General features: G+C 36.0%; 1 protein-coding gene across 1 annotated transcript in view; it reads left to right on the top strand.

Annotated features, from left to right (window-relative positions):
* LRFN5 (leucine rich repeat and fibronectin type III domain containing 5) overlaps positions 1–22,735 on the top strand; it is a 293,562-nt gene that overhangs the window by 155,411 nt on the left and 115,416 nt on the right. The window lies entirely within an intron of this gene.

The raw sequence follows: 22,735 nt of genomic DNA, 5'->3' as shown, positions 1-22,735 counted from the left end.
CTTTCCTTTCCATTCCTCCTTCAAAATTTCCTTGGCTAATGTTGATTCTTTATTCATTGTCCTTTTTCAATTTTGGGAATAGATAATTTCAGTGAAAAATCATGTTGTACATTTTATTGGAATCACATGTAATTTTTCTTTTAGTTCAGGAAGAATATATATGTTTAACTTTTTTAATATTGGATATATTTTCAATAATTTTTCAGGTCCTGTAATAAGGTTTTAATCATTTATCTTTATGGATATTGCATTTTGTTTCTTCACCTCAAGCAATACTTTTGTATTTTTGCAAATACTTCAAACTGTTACATTTTCCGATTAACTGTGTCTACATAGTAACATTGCTTTTTATCACCTTTCTGAATTCTTACCAGTTTTCATAGTTTGTAGTTGTTCCTGCATTTATGTAATTTTATTTATAACATATATAATAGTGTTGTGTAAATGTGTGTTATATTATCATTATTTAATTGAACAGATTAGAGGATCTGATATAATAGTTAATGCAAATGGTGATTATGGCCATTTTTATATTTTCTCCCCTTTAAGGGAGATGTTATAATGTTATGAACATTGTACTTAAAGGCAGAAATTATCAAATTGAATATAAAAGCAAGGCCCAATGTTATTTCCCTTAAAAGATAGCCACTTTGAATTGAGACATGCAAATAAATGAATATCAAAAAAGTGAAAAAAGATATATCATGTATATATTAGTCAAAAGAAAATTAACATTCAATGAACAAACGACTAACTAGGAAACAGAGATTTAGAGGAATATTCCATAATAATCAAGGTATAGACTTCTTCCAGAATACATGATGATACTAAATGTACATTCAAATATTAAGAGGACTTTGCATATGGAGAAAAATAAAGGCAAAACATTTTTAGATGAACAAAACAGAATATATGTCAGAAGCCTACCTGGGTTGCAGATGAGATCCTGTGTGCTGGGGACAGCCTATCAATGTGTTTTTCTCACATTGATGTTTCTCTCTCTCACCCTCCCTTCTTTCTGCTCTCTCTAAGAAACAATTAAAAAAAAACCTCCAAAATATCCTGGTGAGGATTTACAAAAAAACAACCCCCTCCCCCCAAAAAACAAACAAGATAAATATAAAAGTAAAGTTCATGACTTTAAGTTGAAAGACTACTTTGTTTATAATCAAACATGGCCATGAAATCCAGGAGTATTTTGAAACACACAGTGTTGGAAGATTCTCACTACCAGAAATCAGAACTTATTGTAAAGCTACACTAATTATGACAATGTGGTATAGGTATAGCTACAACCAAGTAGAGGGGTAGAACATACAGTGTCCCAAAACATTCTTCACTTTACTGTTATACTGCACCATGTTTGGCAGACATTGTGTCCATGTATACATAATTTTTAAGAAAAATTACAGAGCACTGCATTGGGGTAAAGAAAAACATTTTATTGCTGTATTAAATAACTATTAATATAAGAAAAATAAATCTAAATCCTACCTTCCACCATATACAAAACCTATGCCAAGTGGATTATAATGTAAATGTCAAAGGCAAAGTAATTAAGCTTCTAGAAAATAGCATAAGACAATTCATTCATGATTTGGAGACTATAGTTATCTTCTACATTAAATAAAAATTAGGAAAAGACTTATAAATTAAATAATATTAAAAGTAAAGACTTGTCTTTATCAAAAGTTACCATTATGAAATTTCAAAAAGAAAAACCTCAATGGGACATATTTGTCACACATACTTGAAAAAGGGCTTAAACCCAGTTACATAAAGTCCTTCTATAAATCAGTTAGAAAAGTTTGACTAGTGCACATCAGCAAATGAGTGGTACATCTACACAATGGAATACTATGCTATGGTAAAAAAGAATGAACTCTTACCATCTGCAACAGCATAGATGGACCTGGAGCCTATGATGCTAAGCAAAATAAACCAGTCAGAGAAAGATAAGTATCACATGATCTCACTCATGTGTGGAATCTAATGAATAAAATAAACTGATGATCAAAAATAGACACAGAGACATAGGAGCATGAACAAACTGATGAACTTCATAGGGAAGTTTTGGATAGGGCGAGTGTGTGTGTTGGGGGAGAGATTAACCAGGGAACTTATATGTATACTAGGGGCCTGGTACACAAAAATTGTGCACAGGGGGTAGGGTTCCCTCAGCCCAGCCTGCCCCCTCTCACATACTGGGAGCCCTCAGGGGATGCCCTACTGACGGCTTAGGCCGGCTCCCTGCTCCCCTTGGGGAACGGGCCTAAGCCATAGTCTGGCCTCCCTTTGTGGGAGGCAAAGGGGCTGATCAGGGGAAGGCACCAGCCCCATCACCTGCTGCTGCAGCCACTGCCAGTCACCATAGCCAGCAAGGTGTTTTCATCAACACGGACTCCAGTCCCTTCACCATGAAAAAATGACAACTTTAGGCATTTCAAGATGTGTCTTTCATAGGATATGACATTTCTTTCTTTCTTTCTTTTTTTATCCTCACCTGAGGATATGTTTCCATTGATTTTTAGAGAAGGTGGAAGAAAGAGGGAAAGACAGAGAGAAACATCGAAGTGAGAGGAACACTTTGATTGGTTGCCTCCAGACTGAGCCCTGACCTGGGCCCAGCCAGGGAGGAGCCTGCAACGTAGGTACATGCCCTTGGTCAGAATTGAACCCAGACCCTGCCATCGGTAGGCCGAGGCATTATCTACTGAGCCAGACCGGCTAGGGAAGGATATGACATTTCTTAGCCACCTTTTTTGATTCTTATTACCGAAGTTAGTAAGAATATTACCAGTGGCATACAGGGAGCTTAACCAATGAGCGGTCAGAAAAGGTGTTTTCTCTGTAGTTCACACTGATCGACATCTTGGCCCCTGCCCAGGCCTAAAGCCTCTGGCCAAGGCTTCAGGGCTGGGCAGGGGCCCCCCAGCTCCCTCCGATCACTGGTTCTGCCCCTGCCCAGTCCTAAAGCCTCGGGGCCTGGGCAGGGGCCCCCCATCTCCCTCCGATTGCTGGCTCGGCCCCTGCCCAGGCCTAAAACCTCTGGCCGAGGCTTTAGGCTTGGGCAGGGCCCCCCTTGGCTCCATTCACAGGCTCTGCCCTGCCCAGGAGCCCCCTGGCTCAGGCCCTTCCTAGGTTACTCAGGGCCCACACGGGGCCTACCTCAGAGTGATCTGGGTGCCGATGATGTTCCCGGGACCAAGGTGGTTGGGCACCTATGTGTGCAAATTAACTGCCATCTTTGTGGTGTTAATTTGCATACTCATTTGATTGGCTGGTGGGCGTAGCGGAGTGACACCAATTTCCTGTTTCTCTTTTATTAGTGTAGATATGCATAGCCCATGGACACAAACAATAGTGTGGCAAAGGCTTGTGAGGGGCCGGTGCAGGGAGAAGAGGGTCAATAGGGGGAAAAAACCACAACACAGACATCTGTAATACTTTCAACAATAAAGATAAATAAAATTTAAAAATACATTCAACAGGGGCAAAGTTTTACAGAGGCAGTGCATTAAAAAGTATTTAAATAATTAAAAATATACAGAAAGCTGCTAAAGCTTATTAGTCATCAGTAAATGCAAATTTAACCTCTAAACCACCCACTGGAATGGCTACATTTAAAGGAACTGACAGAGCCTGACCAGCTAATTCAGTGGTTGAGCTTTTACCTAAGAACCAGGAGGTCACAGATCAATTCCGTGGTCAGGGCTCATGCCCAGATTGCAGGCTGGATCCCCAGTGTGGGGCATGCTGGAGGAAGCCAATCAATGATTCTCATAAACATCAAATATATATATATATATATATCACATATATAAACATCATATCCTATGTAATAAAAAGCTATTATGCAAATCAACCAAACAGCAGAACGACCAGTCACGATGACATGCACTGACTACCAGGGGGCAAACTCTCAATGCAGGAGCTGCCCCCTGGTGATCAATGTGCTCCCACAGGGTGGGCACTGCTCAGCCAGAAGCCAGGCTCACAGCTGGCAAGCACAGTGGTGGTGGCGGGAGCCTCTTCCCCCTCTGCGGCAATCAGACATCCCCTGAGGGCTCTCAGACTGTGAGAGGGGACAGGCCGGGCATAACCCCCCCCCCCAAGTGCACAAATTTTATCAAGGGATATATATCCATCCCTTATCCCTGAAATTAATAAAAAGACATTTTTAAGAAATTAAATAAATAAAAAGATAGACATAAATACTGTATGATCTCGCTAATATGTGGAATCTAAAACCATTGAACTCACAGAAACAGTAGAATGCTAGTTTCCAGGGGCTGAGCAGTGGAGAAAATAGATACATGTTGGTCAAAAGGTACAGACTTTCAATTACAAGATGAATAAATTCCAGGGAGCTAATGTTCATTATGATGACTATAATTAACGATTGTGTATTATATACTTAAAAGCTGCTATGAAAGTAGAACTGTAATGTTCTCACCATAACACCACCACCAACATAATAAATATGTGAGGTGAAGGATATGTTAAATAGTCTTTTTTGGTAAACATTTCACAATATGAAATGTGTATAGAATAATCATAATGCATAACTTTAAATATTCACATGTTATATGCCAATTATAGCTCAATAAAGCTGAGTAAAACAAGAAAAAAGTTAAAAGACTGATAAGGTTTCAGATCCAACATGGAAATTGTCTCTCTAATTCTTATATCATAAAAGAGCTGAACAAATATTAAAAAATCAGTGATTCTTGTATTATATGTAATCAGAACATTATATGTTCACATTTGGGGTTCAATTTTTCATTTTGCTACTTCTTTTCTATTTTTCTCATATATCCTTCATTCATTTTGCTCCTCTTTTCCTGCCTTTTAGAAAAGTTACATATTTTTATGATTGTATTTTATTTTCCTTATGGGATTATATAGTTATACCTGTTTGCTTTATTTTTTCAGAATTTGCTCTAGGGCTTAAAATTCTTTAACTTATCAAAATTTACCTTTAAATAACATACCATATCACATATAATGCAAGAACCTTTGTATCCATATTTTCACCCCTATCCTTACTTCCAGATATGTTATAATTCTTACAGCACATGGTTATTAGTTTCCATTTAAACTGCCAATTATATTTTAAAGAGATAAACACTGTGAAAAATACTTTTATTTTACACATATTTGCTTTCTATTATCTATTATCATTTTCACATATAACTTTCTATTATCTATTATCATTTTCCTTTTATCTACAGAAAATCTTTAATATTTCCAATAGTGTTAAGTCTACAGGTGATGAATTGTTCCAAAAGTATGCAACTATTCATTTTTAAATCCTAATTGTACATTTTTTTTTCTTTTAGTACCTTTCAGATCTCTATCCACTGCCATCATCTTTTCATAGTTTTTGGTAAAATATATTCACATTTTTCCCTATTTTCTGTATCGTATGAATATGTGTTGGAGTTTTTCTCTTTATCAGAGTTTTGCTGAAAATTGATTCAATTGTGGCTTGGTGTTGTTTACTTAAATTTCTTTTGCTTGGAGTTTGTTGTGCATTTTCCATCTGTTGGTTTAAGATTTTTTTTATATCATCTTTGGAAACATATCAGCCATAGTTGCTTCAAATTTTTTTTGCTTGGCAACTTTTTTGAGATTCCGACTACGAATATGTGAGGCTGTTTGATAGTCTCACAGGCTACTGATGCTCTGTTTGTATTGGTTTTGTTCACCTCATTGTTTTTATGGTTAGTATTTTTCTGTCTTTGCTTTATTTTGTATAGTATTGATTTCTATGTCTTTCCTTAAATTTATTGGGGTGACATTGGTTGGTAACATTATATAGGTTTCAAGAGTACCACTTTATGATACATCATCTGTGTGTCACATTGTTTGTCCACCACCCAAGGTCAAATCTTCTTTATATTCACTAAATATTTCTTCTGTACTGTCATTTCTGCTATAACTAATAATCTTGTGTGTTTTTCATTTCTTAAAATATGTTTTATTGATTTCAGAGAGAGGGAGTGAGAGGGATAAAAATATCAATGATGAGAGAGAATCATTGATCAGCTGCCTGCTGCCTGCCCCCAGTGGGGTTAAAGCTGCAACCCAGGCATGTGCCCTGACATGCGTCAAACCATGACCTCCTCATGGTTCATAGGTCAATGCTCAACCACTGTGCAACATCAGGCAACGGTGTTTTTAATTTTTGATATTGTATTTTTCATATATGGTCTGTCTTGTGTGTCTTCCATTTTTGTTCTCATTGTGGCCATGTTATCCTCTAACTTTCTGAGTTTATTAAACATCTTTATTATAGCTGCTTTAATGTGTGTTATTTGCTATTTTCATCACCTCTTTCTTTTCTGCATCTTTTTTATTGATTGAGGCTTCCTGAATTTTTTTTTTTTTGGGGGGGGGTTCATATTTTCTTACTTCTTTGCATTCCTGGTAATTTTTAAGTGGAAGCCTGACACAATGAATTTTATATTGTTGGTTGCAAGATTCAAGGGGATTCTTAGACAGATCTCTGGAACTCTCCTTCTCACCCTCTCTTCTGATAGCTGCATATATGTTCTAGACTCTTGACCTCCTGAACTTCGATCACTCTCAACACACTCAGGAAGACTGCTGGCTTCTGTTAGCGTCGCCCTCCCTGTGGTACACCCTGGAAACTGCACCATGGGCAGAAAGTGGAGGCAATTTTAGGAATAACTTCAATTTGCTATTTTTCTTTCAGGAATTATCTTTCTGTGCTACCTGTTAACCAATATGAAAAAAAAAAGTATCCTATTTTTGTACATTTTTACAGTTGTTTAAAAGGTGGGAGTGTATATTAGTCCTGTTTACTTCATCATAGCTGTTAGTACAAGTCTATTTTTTTCTTTAATTTTTTAGAATAAAGTTTACTGGGCACTGTATTATGTTTGTGGATATTTCAATTAATTTCATTGTTTTCCAGTTTCCAGTACTTCTTTTCTTTCTTTGAAGGAATACAATATGTTTTTTCTTACTGCCGTTTAAATATTTGTGAGTTTCTTTTATATCAGTTTTATGATGCAACTGTTCTGGACTGAATATTTATGCCTCCCCCCCAATTCATTGTAGAAGCCCTAACCCCCCGTGTGATAATATTTGGAGATGAGTCTTTGGGAGGTAATTAGGATTAGATGAGGTCATGCGCATTGGGCCCTCTTGATGGGAAAAGTGACCTTAAATGAAGAAGTACCAGAAAGATTGATTACTCTGAAAACCAGGGCCAGAATGTGATCATGCAGGCACCTCATCGCAGATTTCCTTCCTTCAGAACTGTGAGAAAATCAATTTCTGATCAAAGAGGAAATCAGCCTTGTGTTTACCAGAGACAGAGTTGGGGGGAAGGGGATTGGAAAAATGTGGTCAAAAGATACAAACTTCCAATTACAAGATGAACACTAGGGATGAACATTATGATAGATAAGGCAGTTGTTAGAATAAATCCTAATAGTTCTCATCCCAATAGGATTTTTTTTTTCTTTTTGTTGTATCTATATAAGATGATGAATGTTAACTGAACCTATTTTTCTAATCCTTTCACAACATACATAAATCAGACCATCCTGTTGTATGCCTTAAACTTGTACAATGATATATGTTAGTTATTTACAAATAAAACTGGAAAATATTTTCTGTTTTTTAAGCCACACAGTCCTTAGAACTAATTATACTTTAATATTTATAATGCTAGGGGTCATAGGTTTTCTTGAATCTCTTGATACCCTCTAACAGCTCTAAGGGATATTGCTTATTATATCTTTAAATGGTGCTTCCTCCTTGTTGTCTGGAGTCAGTTTTTGTAGGACTCCATTTATTTGGAAAGTATATCTATTCACCATGTCCCATATAGCTCTCTTAATTTTCTTTTCTGTATTCCCCATCCGTGTTCTTTCTAATGTGTAACCTGGATATTTTCTTCCAATGTAGTTTTACGAATTCCTAATTTTTCTTTAAATCCAATAAACCCATCTATTGAGTTTTGAATTTACGTTTGAAGCTTTTAATACATTCTAGTTTTCTTTCAAAATCCTTAATTTTGTCACAATTTCCAGTTCATATTAATTAAATTTATCTTAGGTCCGTGTCTCCTAACTGATAAATCAAATATGTTGATACCCTTTGGATTTGTTGAAATTGTGTCTTTTATATTTTTTTATCAAGTCAAATATTGTCTTTTTATTTAGTTACTTAATTTTTAAAATATTTTGTCCCAAATAATGGGTATAAAAATTGTGAAAATAATTTGAGTATATGGAAAATATCTCAGTAAAGGAGATCACGTGCAGGATTTACTTTTGTTAAGAAAAGGCAAGTAAGATGAAGGCTATTCACTTGGATGTAATTAGGGTTCAACTTAGTCTTTCTGAGGACTGAGCTATTTGTAATTCAGACCTGTAAGATCTTAGCTATTCTTTTTAAAATTTATCTTTATTGTTGAAAGTATCACAGATGTCCCTTTTCTTTGTTTGCTTGTTTTTTCCCATTGATGCCCTCCACCCTGTACCCGCCCCTCCCAGGTCTTCACCACTCTATTGTCTGTACATGGGCTTAGCCATTCTTGATGCCAGTTAAAATTCTGGGATGTTTAAAAAAGCCATTTCTATGGAAAGGCCCCAAATCTATTTTTTGTGTGTATTTTTATTTCGGCTATTAAACCTTTGACTCACAAAAGCTGTACTCTAACTTAGGCTCTCAGTTGCTTTTGTTTCCAAAAATTGCCTTTCGGATTTTAGTGGCCCAAATTTCTGACTCACTTATTTCTGAGGGAGGGTCTTACATTTTCTTCAGGATATGCCACAGACTTTCACTACCGTGGTCACTTTAAAACACACACACACACACACACACAGCTTTTCAAGAGAACACACAGTAGTTTTACATTTTGATTTTGTGTCCAGCAAATTCAATGAACTTTCCTATTTAATAATATATCTGTAGATTTTTATTATTTTTTAACCTTAATAAGTAGTGTATATCATTCATATTCCTTTTCCGCATGGTTTTATGATGTTTAAGTAGCTTCACATTCCTGAAATAAATCTCGATTGTCCATGATACGTGTCCTGTATGCTCATATGCATGCATACAGGTTCTTTGATTACATCTTTTCTTTTTGACTCCTGGTCTTGATTATTTGTGACTTTATTTTTTTGTTCTTAATTTTATTGTGGATCTGTGAACTGTTTGTGTCTTTTGAAGATGTAGCTATAAGTCTTGTTGGTATTGTCATTGGTTATGTTTATTTTCTATTCAATTAATTTCAGCTTTTATCACAAATATTCCCTTCTTGCTACTCCCCATGTTTTACTTTGATGTATTTTCTCCTAACTACATGAGATGGATTTTTTGCTAATTAACTTTCAACCTTGGAGATAGAGAGTTAGAAACATCGATGAGAGAGAAACATTGATCAGCTGCCTCCTGCACATCTCCTGCTGGGGATGTGCCTGCAACCCAGGTACATGCCCTTGACTGGAATCGAACCTGGGACCTTTCAGTCCGCAGGCCGAAGCTCTATCCACTGAGCCAAACCGGTTTCGGCCAACCTTGGTTTTTTAATAGTATATAAGTATAAGATTATTTTAAAAGAACTGCTTTGGTCATAATACATATTATTATAAACATCCAGATCAAAATATTTTTATTTACGTTATATTTATTTTATCAATTAACTATTTGGGAATTGTTTCTTATTTTGTAACAGTTTTATCTAACTTAAAGTTTAATTCATTTTGGTCAGCAACCATAATCTTTCTGATTCCAGACTGAAGTGTGCTAAGACTTTGATTTATGGACTGCTCTATAGTCAGATTTTTAAATGATCTCCTGGTTCATGATATGACTGTGTCTCTTATGTTTGTTGGATGTTGTGTAGTCTATATAGTCATTGGGTTTACTTGTTCATTATGTAATTAAATTTATATAATTTTGTATTTTTTATATTCTGTTAATAAGAAAGATGTGTTTAAATTCCCAGGTATTGTTTTGTATTTATCTATTGGTCCACAAAATCTGGCAGTTTTGATCTACATATTTTGAGGTTATGCTATTTGGTACAAATTGTTTTGTGTGTTGTTGGTTTCTAAATGAATTGAAAATTTTAGCGTTTTGAGCCAATTCATTATCTGTATAATGTTTATACCTTAAATTGATCATTTGATTAGCTATTTGTTAAAATGTCCTTTGGGAACTGTTTTTTCTAACTGTATTGAAATTATAGTTGAGATGATCATTAAATCACTACTTAAAAATAACTCAATATTTTGGATGTACAATGATAACACCTGTCATGTATCATTTTTTATAGAAATGATCAATCAACATCAGGGGAAAAGTTCAGATGTAGTTATCTACCACTCTCATGTGCCTAATTGATGTTCTTGCTGCTAAGGACCAGTCATGTTCATTATAAAGTGAGATCAATATGCATAATTAGTGATATGATTTAGCTATTTTCATATGCTGTATTGTCATATTAAATTGACACTTATTTAATTCCATTTTGCCTCAAACATTTACTAAGCTCTTATATGAGAAATTACGTGTCAAGACTGACTAATACTTAGATTGGTAATTTTTGCCACAATCACCTCATTTTAAAAATGTCTCTTGTTAACAATGTCATTGAATACCTGTCTTGGGTTTATTACTGATAAAACTGCCTTTGGCAATACTGTGTTCCCATTAAGAGGTTTATTTCATCTCAATTTCCAGGTCATTTTGCTGGAAGATATGATATATTATCTGTGGGCCATCCTTTATTCAGAGGTGAGGTTAGCCTGAAAATTAATGCTAGAAAAGCCTTCTGAATAATACTTATGAACTAAGAAGTGATTACTGCTGAGTCTTAGAATTTATGATGTCATAAAAAGGAATGCAATTTCTTTACCTTTGGTTATCCAATATTGTAGAAAAACCAATTGTTATACTTTTGCAAATATGGTAAATGTAAATGTTCTCCAAAATCATAAGTAAAGAATAGCAAACCCACAGGTTTGATGAGTCAAAATGCTCTCTCTGCACTAGGGCATGTTAAATTCCATGCGTAATAGTGAATGCATATTCCATTCGTGAAATAACTACCTTCCAAGAAAATTTTATAGTATTTAAATATTTTGGAATGTAATTTACTAGGAAAACCTTTTTATTTGCCCACATCATAATGTATTTTTGGTTCTGTTAAATTGCTTGAATATTTACTCAAGAGACCTATAGATTTTATTGCCATGACACAGGACCACTGGCTGCTGGTAGGGTGACCTGGCAACTTATTTTCCACATATTGAACACTTTTATCCAGACAACTGGTAATTTCAACAGTATGCTGAGGCAATGGGCATCAATTAGGACTCACCTAGACATAACCATAATGTACTTTTACCCTACTCCTAAGGATACATTTAGAAATAACTGATCACTTAAGGATGATCCTGCCAATGAAAAATATAGTTCAAATATAAAAGAAAACTGGTAATTAGTAACTTTCTAGCCAGATTTCTTTTTTGTTGTTGTTAAATTTCTATCCTGGTATTCAGGATTTTTGTGGGGTTTTTTGTTTGTTTGTTTTATTTCTAGCATATCCACTTGAATGTTCCAAGGTTCAGTCTATCTGGACTTGAATTCATCTTTGAAAATCTACTGCCTTTATATTCCTTTACCATATCCCAAAACAGGAGAGTTTTATGGAGTCCTCTTGTCACCCACTTCTATAATTTATCTGTCACCAATTTTACTGATTTTGCTCACCTTTTCTATTCTCACTTCCACTGCTGTGGCTTTGCCATATCACTTCTTATATTTATAAATGCAACCCCCCCTCCTGAATAGTATTCTGGTTTTCTGTCTACCCTTGTAACATTTTGTCAGTTTTATTTCTAACATGATAAGTTATTATGACATGACCCTGCAAAAATGAACATAAGCTTCACAGATGTTCAAGGAATTTCAAGTTCTGCATTCTAGAATCTGTAGCTTCATATCACTCAGTGCTTCATTCATGTCCCCACCCCTGACCATTTCAACTTCCTGTGTATATGTTTTGTATAATAATACCAATGTGTTCATAACCCTTGCCTATCATATATTTCAATAGAAGACAGATGTCATAATTTTTCAAAAATGTAATTTTCTGTGATTATAATAGCCACATGTGATCATTGTACAAAATGCACAAAATTATGTTAAAAATAGAAATTATTTATAAATATTACATAGATATTATAACTCTTAAAACATTGCTGCCATGCCTGGTCCAATATTCCATATTTTTACAAGTTTAGTTAATGTAAATGTGGATGGTAGATAAATAAATAAATTGAAATTTTACTTTATATAGAGTCTCAGATTTTGAGTTTTAGTTCATTGATCTTGAGCATTGTGTCTATGATATTTAATATTATTTAAAAACTAGAGGCCTGGAGCATGAAAATCACGCATGGGGGGAGGGAGGGTGTCCCTCAGCCCGGCCTACGCCCTCTCACAATCCAGGACCACTGACTCCTAACTGCTCTCCTGATTGCCCCTAACCACTCTGCCTGCCTGCTGATCTCCCCTAACCACTCTGCCTGCCTCATCGCCCCTAACTGCTTGCTTAACTGCCTGATTGCCTCTAATCACCTCTGCCTTGGCCCCTGCTGCCACACCTTCATCTGGAAGGATGTCCCGAAAGTCATTTGGCTGTCCAGTCTAATTAGCATATTATGCTTTTATTATTATAGATATGCTTTTCAAAAGGTTGGGTCATATTTTGTTATTCATACATACTTTAAGAAATTTAGCCGAAACCGGTTTGGCTCAGTGGATAGAGCATCAGCCTGCGGACTGAAAGGTCCCAGGTTCGATTCCGGTCAAGGGCATGTACCTGGGTTGCGGGCACATCCCCAGTGGGAGATGTGCAGGAGGCAGCTGATCGATGTCTCTCTCTCATCGATGTTTCTAACTCTCTATCTCTCTCCCTTCCTCTCTGTAAAAAATCAATAAAATATATTTAAAAAAAAAAAGAAATTTAAACTTTGTTATGTTTGTTATAGTTTTATCTTATGAATATTTTAATATGTCACAGAAATTTTACTTATATATTTAACTATTTCATTATAGATTATTTAGGGATTATTTTTTAGGTGCTACTATTATCAAAGTTCAGAGTAGGGAAAAAGTAGCTTTTCAGTTGTGAATATGCAAAACAGAGTTTATGCTTATATTATTGTTTATTAATTACTGTATTATTTTAAAAATATTTTTATTGATTTCAGAGAAGAAAGGAAAGGGAGAGAGAGATAGAAACATCAATGATGAAAGAGGATCATTGATCAGCTGCCTCCTGCATCAGGGATCAAGCCGCAACCCAGGCATATGCCCTGACCAGGAATCTAACCATGACCTCCTGGCTCACAGATTGACGCTCAACCACTGAGCCACACCAGCTGGGCATTATTGTATTATTTTTAATATGAACAACTGTAGGCCTACTTTTGCCCCACCCTGTATATTGATTTTATCATATTATATTGTAGAATTTCACATGAGCTTCTCTACTCAGATTGCCCTAGTGAACAACCTCAGAAACATTGAAATGTGTGTCTAACTGTCCCATTTCTTGATTTAAGTCTGTTCCTAAAGAGACAGACACTTCTAAATATATTTAAATTTCAAATAGACATAGAAGGTAATAATTTCTTAGTATTTTTGATGCCATCAATCATTATAGAATTTGAGCATAATTTTAATACTTCTTACTATTTTTTGTTTGTACCCTTTACTTATTTTAAAAATGGACTTTTCTTAAGATGATTAAGAAGAATTCCTTATCTTGAGTACCTGTTACAAATATTTTCCTACTTGATTACCAATATTCTTTCTGGTAGTTTTTAACATCTTGTGCATAGAGAAACTTGTTGATCACCATGAGATTGATAGTCAACTTCATTTCCTCTCAAATTTCTATGGTTTTTAATAGTATTTATCTATTTGGCCATTTGGGAGTTAATTTGAAATAGGATACCCTACTGAATTATTTTCCCATGTTAAAAAGTTCCCAGTGCCATTTGTTAATAAATATTATACCTATCCATTTTGTGATGATTTACAATCTTTTATATTTATTTTTAATCATCTATAATAATAAAAGTGTAATATGCAAATCAACTGAATGACTAAAAAGCAGAATGACTGTCCAGACTACCTTCTGGACAACCACTGGTGCCAGGCCAGCCAAGGAGGGTGCAATGTGATTGGTCAGGGGCCCGGCCATTGCCCCATGAACGCAGAGAAAAGTCACCAGCCAGCAGAGTGATTGATCAATCCGGGGGCTCCATGATTGCCCCAAAGAGGAAGGCCCAGGCCACTGACTGGTGGGCTGTGGTGGGTGGGCGGGGCCTCCCTCTGCAGGGTGTGATCGATCTCATGAGTGCCCTGCAGAGGGAGGCCCAGGCCACTGGCCGGCAAGGTGATCAATCCAGGGGCTCCACAATCGCCCCAAAGAGGGAGGCCCAGGCCACCAACTGGTGGGCTGCAGTGGGGGAGGGGGGCCCTCCTCCTGTGGGGCCGATCCATCATGGAGTCCCGGCCTGGTGGGCAGGGCCTACCTCTTTGGGACGATCTATCGCGGAGCCCTGCAATTGATTGCCCCAAAGAGGGAGGCCCAGGCTACCTGACCAGCGGCTCTGTGGCAGGTAGCCAGGGCCTCCCTCTGAGGGGCAATCCATCAGAGAGCCTTGGCTGGGTGGGTGGGGCCTACCTCTTTGGTGTGATCAATCACAGGGCTCCTGGACTGTGAGAGGGCACAGGCCAGGCTGAGGGACCACCCCCCCCCCTCCAGTGCACAAATTTCATGCACCAGGCCTCTAGTTGTAATATAATTTTATGTATTAACTTGCTGAACTGTCATTACCCTTCTTTTTCTAGAGTTTCTTATCTAAATAGAACTATTTATACTTCTCTGTTTATAATTTGTTAAATTTCCCTCCAAAGGAATGTTCTGGATTTACTAATTAAACTAGCAATATATAAATGGTGCAAACTAACTAACTTTCTTTCTTTCTTTCTTTCTTTCTTTCTTTCTTTCTTTCTTTCTTTCTTTCTTTCTTTCTTTCTTTCTCTATCTATCTATCTATCTATCTATCTATCTATCTATCTATCTATCTATCTATCTTGTTTGTTGGGCCATAGATTTTACTTTTTCTTAGTTTTCTCACATTATTGCAGCAATTTTCAAATAATTCTTGAGAAAATTTTTAGGGAGGAAATTGTGGTGAGTTCTTCCATGTCTGAAAATATTTGTACTGAATGTGTAGGTTGATATTAAGGCACTGTTCCTTTTCTTGCTAGCACCAGTGTTAATGATTAGAATTGAATATTTATGTGGCATGTCTTTTTTTTTTTAATCCTCTCTAGAAGCTTTAATGCTCTTTAGTTTATTCTTTCATCTAATAAATAGTTTCTGAGAGCTGACTGTGTTCCATTTTGTGTACTCAAGAGAGGGCAGTGAGCAAAGCAGACAAAATCCCTGCCGTTATACAGTTTAATAACAGAGGGGGAAAAGCTAGCCATTTTCTAATGATCAGGTCTAGAAATATATATTTTTGGCATGCAATGTGTTGGGCATTCAGCAGGCACTTTTAAACAGAAATGTGACCTAAGCAATACGAATTCTCTTATATTAAGTTTCAATGATTGGCTTTGGACACGTAGCTCAAGTGGCCATGGTCAGCAAACTGCAGCTCGCGAGCCACATGCGGCTCTTTGGCTCTTGAGTGTGGCTCTTCCTAAGCCTTAGGAGTACCCTAATTAAGTTAATAACAATGTAACTACATATAGTTTAAGTTTAAAACATTTGGCTCTCAAAAGAAATTTCAGTCGTTGTACTGTTGATATTTGGCTCTGTTGACTAATGAGTTTGCCACTGGTAGAGCATCATCCCGATGTGCCAAGGTCGCAGGTTCTAAAATCAATTTTAAAATGATTTAATTTATTTCTTCTCTTTCTGAAACTATCTTAGAGTTAAAAATTATATTAATATTTTGTGACACAGTGTTAATCATACTGTCTTTTACTTTATTTTGTTTTAAAATTTGGGTAACTTTATAGCATAATCCTATTTTAATTTACTTTAACATATTGCATGTGCTCTCCCTTTTTTTCTAATTATTCATTTGTCATACTATCATTTTAACTTAATATCTCTTTTAATCTGAGTTTCCTAACTGTGGTTTTCTTGTGATGTGTGGCCTCTTTTGTTCCTTTTTATTCTCTAATTTTCCTTGGATGACCTGGGAAACTTAGTTGTAAGTTCAAATTGTAAAATGAAATACAAATCCATTTGGGAGCATTGTACATGATCCAAGCTTATTGACTAATGACCCTAGCTTGAGGGTAAACATATGGATTGCTGGCTGCTGCACTGAGTCAAGGGAACACTAAATCTCAGAATGTGAAGATCTTTTGTGTGGAGTACAAATAACCAAAAAACTTTTCTGACCCTTCCGAGAGAATTCACTCTCTTTGTGTGTGTGTATTTTTGTTTTGTTTTAATCCTTTCAGTTCTTTAACTGGGGAGTTGGAGAGTGATTGTTGCCAGGCATTACTTTTTTTTCAGATGATAATATTTTATTTAATTTTCATTTATTTACTTTTTATTTTGGGGGTGACATTGGTTAATAAAATTATATAGGTTTCAAGTGTCTAATTATATAATACATCATCTGTATATTGTATTGTGTGTTCATCACCCAAAGTCAGGTCTCCTTCCGTCTCTATATATTTGATCCCCTTTTATTCTTTAGTGCGTCCCCCACCCCTTTCTCTCTGGTTGTCTGTATCTATGAGGGTTTTGTTGTTGTTTTTGTTTGTTCATTTTTTACTTCCTGTTTTATATTCTACATATGAGTGAAATCATATAGCTCTTGTTAGTGGTTTGATTTGGTTTGGTTTTGTCTGACTTATTTCACTTAGAATAATAGTCTCTAGATCCATCCATATTGTTACGAATGGCAGTATTTCATCTTTTTCTTATGGCTGAATAGTATGTACCACATCTTCTTTACTCAATCATCTGTTGAAGGACATTTTGGGTTTTCCCATGTCTTGGCTATTATGAATAATGCTACAATGAACATAGGGGTATATATATATCTTTACAAATAAATGTTTTCACATTTTTCAGGTAGATATCCAGAAGAAGGATTGCTGAATCATATGGTAGCTCTAATCATATGGCCCTTCCATAATGTTTTCCATAGTGGCTCTACCAGTTTACATTCCCACTAACAGTGTATTTCACTCCTCTTTCCCACTATACTTAGCAATTCCAGGTACAAGGTCTTTTTTCATCCTTAGATAAGGATATGTTTATTGATTTGAGAGAAAGAGGAAGAAGAGAGAGAGGGAGAGAGAGAGAGAGAGAGAGAGAGAGAATAAAACATCAATGTGAGAAACATCAATTGGTTGCCTGCTATACAGGCCCCAACTGGGGGTCCAACCAACAACCTAGATATGTGCCCTGACCAGATATCAAACCCTCAACCTTTTGGTGTATAGGATGATGCTCCAACCAACTAAGCCACTGGCCAGGTGAGTTATTATACTCACTCTCATCTACAACTTTCACTACCCTGGTTTATAGACATTATATCTCCTTCATCCACTTTTTCCTGATGTTTGTCAAAATATCTTATTTTGCTGATCGTGTCAGACCTGATTCCCTCAAGACTGTGGATAGTTTCTTTCTAAACTAACTGTCTGTTTCATAGTAGAACAGGTGAGGAAGTTAGTGTCAGTGTGTCTGCTGGAATTGGAAGTTGGGAAATGTGGCTCCTTCTGCTGTTTCTACCATTTTTGTTTTAAAATTGTTAAATGTTGAATAAATAAAAAGTAAAACTGATGGAAATGAGACTCTCAAGCTATGAATTAGAGTCAATGGAAAGGAAAGAAAAAAACAACATTTGTTCATTTTTTATTATTTGTTAGATACAGGACAAAGTATTTCATTTAATACTAATAGCAACATTGCTATACTATGTATTATTATAACCAGCCACAATTTCTAAAAGACATTTTCAAAATCTGACACCTTAATGGTGTGCCATGTGGATCATTTAAAATTTAAAATCATGTCACATCCTATAATTATTTGTCTCCAACCTTCCATCTCTTCCCTACCCAGCTGCCACTAAATTAGAGGTTTCTGATGGATAGGATTTATATGTGATTAATAATGTTGTTTTCCAAAATATTGATCACAGTTAGGAACAAAAAATTCTCTGCAAGTGTACTTAAATAACATGTAATTAATAATTTAGTATTTTATTTTAAAAAATATATTTTTTTTGTTGAAAGCATTACAGATATCTCCCAGTGTCCCTCCTCTAAGCCCCTCCCCACCCCCAGGTCTTCCCTACCCTATTGCCCGTGTCCATGGGCTGTGCATATAAGTATATAAGTTCTTTGGTTTATCTCTTCTTGCCCCCCCCAACCCCATATTGAGGTGTGTTAGTCTGTTCCATGCCTTCCTGCTTTAGCTCTTATTTTGTTGGCCAATTGCCTAGTTCATTAGATTCTACAAATAAGTGAGGTCATGTAATATTTATCTTAGTTTGGCTTATTTCACTTATCATAATATTTTCCAGGTCCATCCATGCTGTCCTAAAGGGTAAGGGATCCCTCCTTTTTACAGCTGCATAGTATTCCATGGTGTAAATGTCCCACAGCTTTTTTATCCACTCATCTACTGATGGGCATTGGGCTGTTTCCAAATCTCAGCCATTATAAGTAACATTTCTATGAACATACGGGTGCATATGTACTTTCTGATTAGCATTTTGGGTTTAGGACATATTCCCAGAAGTGGGATTGCTGGGTCAAATGGAAGTTCCATTTTTTATTTTTTTAGAAAACTCCTTACTGTTTTCCATAGTGGCTGCACCAATCTGCATAGTATTTTAGCCCAGTGGTCGGCTAACTGCGGCCCCTTGAGTGTGGCTCTTCCACAAAAATACCACATGCGGGTGCGCATGTACAGTGCGATTGAAACTTCGTGGCCACACTCAAGAGGCCAAAGAGACACATGTGCCTCGCGAGCCGCAGTTTGCCGACCACTGTTTTAGCCCCATAATGCTGGACTCCCTGAAGTATTAATAACCTAAAAATGGCAGAAGTGAGGAGTTTTCAACCATATACTACTTATCTAGTTTTATACTTACTTTTTTAAAAAAAGTACATTCTGATTATAACTTTCAATGTAAATATTTACTAATAATTGAATTAATATATTCAATAATTAAACAAAAATGTATAAGCAACTTTTATATTACCACTACATCATTAAACACTAGAAATAGTATCACTACTGACATTTAGTATGAGTTTAATTGTACTTTATAAACAGGAGATGCAAAGTAACTTATTAACTCCTTAACAAATGAAATCATTTTAAAGTTTCTGAATACAGAAATACATGGTAGAGGAAAACATACATAATACAATGTAATATAAATTTAGATTCTATGTCCCTTCCAATTCATAAATTTCCCCCCTGGGGAAAGGACTACAATGTCAATTCTGATAAAACTGTGGAAAAATCAGTGTTACTGCCAGTGCTATGAAAGGAGAGTCAGGTTTCTACTTTTAAAAAATATGAGTTCTAAACACAAGACCATGAAGAAAAAAAAAGGAGGGTTCAACCACTTCTTGACTTATGAGTCAAATATGAGAACTGGATATACATACATAGTCTTTAAATTGTTAAATAAACTACAGCAAAGTTAATGTGACATTTTTGCATTATCTTACTATATCTAACAACATCAGTTAGATATGCAAAGGAAAAGTGAATGGATTAAGCAAAAGAAAAAACTCATAGACACAGATAATAGGATGGTGATTGCTAGAGGGACAGGGAGATGGGGGCAGGTAGAAGAGAGTAAAGGGGGGATAAATGGCGATGGAAGGAGACTTGACTTGGGTTGGTAAATCCAAAATACAATATGTAGATTATGCGTTGTACAATTTTACAACTGGAATCTAATTTGATTAACCAATGTCACCCTAATAAATTTAATAAAAGTAAAAAGATAAAAGCACTCCAGTTTTTAGGATTTGTTAATACTGGGTAGAGCGTACAGATGTTATTTATATAAATCTTTATACCCTTCTGTACATTTGAGTATTTCATATTAAAAAAGAAATAGAAATGACTCAAGAAAAGAAAAACAAAGTATTGTAAAGTCTGAAATACTTGCCCTCAAAGAATAGAAAAATGAATACACCATAAATTGTGATTGAGTTGCCAGGAAATGTCACAAGACTATAAGATCTGTGGTGAAAACTGGAAAGTGAGGTCAGTTAGCATATTTGTGATTTTTCTTCATCTAAACTCGTTAGGTGCAGGCACAGTGGAGAATTGGGTTTAGCCAGTGTTGGGATTTTGGCTGTACAGATAAAATGAGGGGAGAGAAGGTTGTGTTATTTTCTGAGGGCTACTGCAAAAATGTTTCCACAGACTTGGTGGCTTAAAGGAACCAACTCTTATTTTCTCACAGTTTGGGAGGCCAGAAGTCTAAAATCTCGGTGTTAGAGTCTTGCTGTCTTCTAGAGGCTGTGAGGAAGACACTGTCCTCGCTTCCCTTCAGCTTCATCTGAACTAATTCATCTGCAGAGACCCTGCTTCCATTCAGGGTCACATTCTAGGGTTGAGTGGACAATTTGGGGGGAGACACTATTGAACTCACTATAGGCATTGAGAGTATAGGCAAGGAAGTGATTTTTTTTAAAGAAAAATGAACATGCATGTAAGAAGATTGATAAAGTTGGAGAAACTAATTTTGGAATCTAATACAATTTAAGTTTGGTCTCTGGCACTCAGCTACAAATGCTGTGTAAATTCACGCAAAAGTATTCAGCTACTTAGTATCTATCTAGATATGAAAAACAGAACAGAAATCTCTTAAAAAGTATTGTGACGATCAAGTACATGTATGTTTGTAAAGCTCTTCATGAAGTACCTGGTTAACAACTGGGATGCAATTAGTAAAAAATAAAAATCCTCCAATGACAGTTTTGTCTTGTTTTTAGTCCTTCACTCTGAAATTAATATTCATTAATAATATTGAACTTTCAGTTATCAGACACATCTACAGGAAAACAAGCCATATACATCTTAAAAATAAGAGTGCTTGTTCTTCCACTCAAAATCTGCTTTTCCCTTATTATTTATAGTCATCCCAGAGTTCAGGTTTTCTGTGCTCCATCATTTCCTATTTTTCTAGTTTTCTCCCATTCTCGTTTATTTCTCTGCATGATGGGTTCTTGAGGTGCTTAAAGCTCACAGAATGTGCTCAGCATTCTGGATGTTGGGGTCTTTGAAGCACCATACAGACTGTGTTGGAGATGGGAACAGGTTTCTCTTGCCATTCCAACATAAATAGCTCTAAAGCTTGCAGTTGGAAAGCAGCAGTTGCCACTGTGGGAGGGAGGAGGAGTTTCCTATTTGCCAGGACCTTGATGTCCCCACTGGTAATGCCGCCCTGAAACAATGGCAAAAGGAGCATCTGGGAGGGACCCAGAGAGTTCAGAGCAGAGTGAGAATGGGCTCCCCAGAAAATGGAAATCATGGGAGTCTGAGATAGAGAAGTGAGATGAGCTCAAATAGGGTTAAGATTGGGGATATTTTGAAACTGATTTTATGCATCATTCCACCCCGTTTGATTCATCCATCAGCCCTGTAGAATAACAGTCAGCCTTAACTACAATATAGTTTAATAGGCTAGGTTACAATTTTCTTAGCTTTGAATTTTCAAGTCCTTAAGTTCTAATTGCAAAGTGGGAATCATCACTTCCAGTTAAGAAAATTTAGGCTAAAGCTGCAGAGAAGGTGATATTCAAAGAAAGTGATTTTTTGTTTTGTTTCTTTTTTCTCCCGAGCCTGAGGCTTCACAAGCTACCATTTACTCAATGTGCAAATTGTTTCACCGAGTGCACGTAGTGGGAAGACACCTGAGAAGGGGTGAGAATTATTTGGCACTAAGATAGGAACAAAACACAAAAGGAAGAATTGGATACTATTACAGACACATTTTAACACCACTTAATTTGGGGTGCATAATCTTTTTTAATGAGTATTTTGTATCTTCACTTAATAATACAAATGTACCTTATTGGTATCAAGACATAGTGAACCTTTTAAGTTATCCCCCCCCCAATAATATAACCAAAGAAATAAACAAAAAAGTCAGTAGCTTCTTCTTATCCATGGTTTTGCTTTCCATGGTTTTAGTTACCCATTGTCAACCTCGGTGCAAAAATATTAAATGACATGTTCTAGAAATAAACAATTCGTAAGTTTTAACTGGCACACCGTTCTGAGTAGCGTCATGAAATCTCGCATCATCCTGTGGTGTCTTTCCCAGGGTACGAATGACCCCCTGGTCCAGTGTATCCAAGCTGCATAAGCTACCACTAGACTGTTAGCTACTTAGTAGCCATCTCAGTTACCAGATCAGTTATCAGAGAGCGAGGCCACATTCACATAACTCTTATTACAGTATACTGGCAGAATTGTTCTATTTCATTATGCTATTGTTTTTAATTTTGTAATAATTTATGAATTAATTTTTTCAAGCATGTAGTTATAGAAAAAACACTAAATATAATACACATATATGTATATATAGGATTTATACTACATATGTATAGGGTTTGGTACTACTGGCAGTTTCAAGCATCCACT

This window comes from Myotis davidii, unplaced genomic scaffold (genome assembly GCF_000327345.1).
Source record: "Myotis davidii unplaced genomic scaffold, ASM32734v1 scaffold273, whole genome shotgun sequence".
NCBI lineage: Eukaryota > Metazoa > Chordata > Mammalia > Chiroptera > Vespertilionidae > Myotis > Myotis davidii.
Note: the sequence above shows the minus strand (reverse complement) of the source record. Positions and strands in the feature narration are given on the sequence as shown.